Here is a 3,499-nt window from a genome sequence, read left to right on the forward strand (position 1 = left end):
GGATTGCTGAGTCCTCGTGGCTCACAGATTACTACAACAACAGTTGCAGGTACAGGTTATGCGATGGTCTTGACGCGAGAGTGATGTTTGCTTGTTTGGAGTTCTTCTTCTGCTTCGATCAGGGGATAGGTTCCAGGTCGGCAGCCTGGGCTAGCAGGGTGGATGTTGTTTGAGTTTCTGTTTGTGTTCCATCCGTAGTCGGATGTTGATCTCTTGTAAGATGATGTTGTATTCGGGTGACATTGTATGCCTTATGTATGTATCCCCATCTATTATGTAATGTTGATGTAATGATATCCACCTTGCAAAAGCGTTTCAATATGCGGGTCTATCCTTGGTGGGACCTTCGAGTTCCTTTTGGATAGGGTCGCATATTTGGCGTGACAAGTTGGTATCAGAGCCTCGACCGACCATAGGAGCCCCCCTTGATTGATCGTGTAGTTTGGCCGTTGTTGAGTCTAGAAGAAAACTATTTTCGGAGTCTAGTTATATCGGAGAGTAGGAATTCTTTTTACTCCTCATCCCCTTCGTCGCTCTGGTGAGGAATCTTGACGTAGGTGTTTTGAACTACCCCTCTTCCCCTTCAAATTTTTTTCTTTAGGATCACGTGGTTAGTTTTCGTTCGTTGTCCACCCTCTTTTGTCCGGTGCTTTTCTCGTCAAGTTGACTCGAGCCTCTTCATCTTTGCCAAGTTCAAACCTCAGTTGTTTCTTTTCCCACCCGCCCACCCCTTTTCATCTCGGAACCGGAGTCCATAATCGAGTATCCATCCTACTCATGCGAAGTCTTTTCTTTCTTTCCTCAATGATTTCAACCGGGGTTTTCCTCTTCAAGATATTCGTCGTTTTCCCCCTTCCAAGTTACTCTTGTTTGCCCGCCCTCCCACCCTCTTCTTCCCGGAGTTTGAGTCTCTTTCGACCATCTATTTCATTCGCGCGGAGCCTCTTCAGTCTTCCCTCAATTATTTCAACCGGTGAATTCTCATCTCGTTCGTCATTCTTCATCTCTTTTTCTTTTCCGGTGGATTCAATTCTAATTTTTGGGTTGATCACATTCTTTTCCTTGGATCAAGTGTTTTCCCTGCTCGTTCGCCTCTCGCCAGTTTATCATTCCGGAGTTTGGAAACATCTCGGGAGATTCGTCTGTGTTCCAATTAATTCGAGGTTGTCACCTCATTCAAATATTTCAATTGTTCCGGTACATCATCTATCTGTTCAACAATCCTTTTCAACGGTGTTTGCTTTTAGTGGGCCCTAACACACAGGTCTTTTCCCAGGATCTTACCTGACTCTTCTAATTCCCCCAGAGTCATTCATAATTCTTTTCAAGTGTGACGTAAGAATGAATTCCATCAGTCACAGGCCTTCCCCAAGATCGCTTTCAAATTCTTTTCATTGTTGGCTCAACCTTTTCGGTTTTCATTCTCTCGGAGTATCTCAGTAATTTTGATGGTGTTCCTCGTCATCATTTGAAGACTGAAGAAGAGTTTTTCCTCTAAATCTTGTCCGTTCTTCCGAAGATTCATGGTTCTAGCTTCATGTTATCCTCCCATATTATTCCATTTGTCAGATATTCTTTCTTACCCATCCGAAGTATGTCAGGTGTTGTTTTCCCATTTTCTTTTCGCCGGAGGCCATCATTCCAGTTATCATTCTCTACTTATCCCGGTGCTTCGCTCAAGTGTTCTTTATCAGCTCATGATCTCTTTGTTCTTTTGCATCTAAATCCCCTCTAGCATATTGGTTCTTCTAATTCTTCTTGGTGATTCATTCTCTTTCATCAGTCATTTCCGAATTCTTACGGTGGTTCGTTCAAGATTCTTTTTCCTTGATTATCATATTAATTCATTCATTCTTTTCAATCCTACCGGTGGTTCATGAAGACCTTTTCAAGTTTGCGATATGTCACTTCTCAATTCTTTTTCAAGAAGAATAAGTAGTATGCAAAAATCCATTGCTTGTCATCAATTTATTTGATGAAGGATAAGCATACAATAAATCTTATTCTTATTTAATCTAAGTGATTAATCCTTTTTCTTCGGAGTTTGTTCTTGAGGAATAAATTCTGGTTCCAAGTGTTTCATCTTTTCTTTTCCGGAGTTCAGTTTCCTCAGCCATTTCATAGGAACCCCCATCTAAATCATCGCAAGGCTCATCTTATTCTTTCATCATTCATTTTATCTCGTCATTCTTTTGTTACTGGAGTTCTTCACGGTGGCTTGTCATGATTTAGTTCATTCTTCAAGAGTTCATCAAGATTCCTGTTGGTGGAGTTCAAGTATCTTTCTTCTCGAGTCTCGAAGTGTAATTAATTTTCCGTATTTCTTTTGAAGTGGAGTTTTGCATTTCTTCGTTCTTCTCAGCTATCCAATCATTTCCGTTTGTGGTCGGCTATCACCTTATGATCTTGAGATGTTACCTATAAGTCCACAACAAGTTTATTCTTTTCGTTGTTGAATTTTCCCAACAACTCCGTTCAATCCTTTCTTCTAAAGATGCTTTCAATTTCATTCGTCGCACAAGTTGTCATATTCTTATCCGTTCTTTTCATTCAACTTTTTCAATTCTTTTCGGAGGTTTTGTGTCATGTCTTCATCAAGTAACATTCCGTCCTCTCAAGCTCGTGTTCTATTCCTCCATGTTCAGCCGAAGTGCTGCCTAAATCCTTTCAATCGTATTCGTTTCTTATCTCGTTCTAACCGGAGTGGTTTCATAGTCTATTTGATTCCATGAGCTTTCAATTCTCGTCATTCTCGTCGTTCCTCTCTTCTTCTCAAGTTCTCTTGACTCTTTGCTTCTTCTCTTGAGTTCTTGTTTCACCTCATCCCTTTTCCCTTCCGTCTCGGTCCTAAGATCTCGGGATGAGATCTCTTGTTAGTGGAGGAGAGTTGTAACGCCCCGGATTCGATGCGCCAGGTGTCTGCCAGTTATTCGCCACCGTTGCCATGTCATTTGCTTGCGTGTTGCATTTTATCATGTCATCATGTGCATCTCATCTTGCATACATGTTCGTCTCATGCATCTGAGCCTTTTCCCCGTTGTCCGTTTTGCAATCCGGCACTCCTATGTCACCCGGCGCCCCTTTTTGCCTCTTTTCATGTGCGGGTGTTAAACTTTCTCGGAATGGCCCGAGGTTTGCCAAGCGGCCTTGCTATAGCACCGGTAGACCGCCTGTCAAGTTTCGTGCCGTTTGGAGGTCGTTTGTTACTCCAACGGTTAACCGGGTAACCGCAAAGGCCTCTTTGTGTTGCATCCCAACACCCCTTCCAAAGTGGCCCAAAACCCAGCAAACTCCCCTGCATGCTCTCCGCCGTTCGATCACGATCGCGTGGCCGAAAACCGCACCTCATTTGGACTCTCCTAGCTCCCTCTAACTATAAATATGCCCTCCCCCCGAAATTCACGGTCTATTCCCCCCGAAACCCTAGTCCTCTTCCTCCCGCCGCCACCGGACACGTCTGTCCGCAGCCGGACATGTCTGCCCCGCCGCCGCAGCCAAC

The sequence above is a fragment of the Triticum aestivum genome, chromosome 4B, assembly GCF_018294505.1.
Source record: "Triticum aestivum cultivar Chinese Spring chromosome 4B, IWGSC CS RefSeq v2.1, whole genome shotgun sequence".
Taxonomy (NCBI): domain Eukaryota; kingdom Viridiplantae; phylum Streptophyta; class Magnoliopsida; order Poales; family Poaceae; genus Triticum; species Triticum aestivum.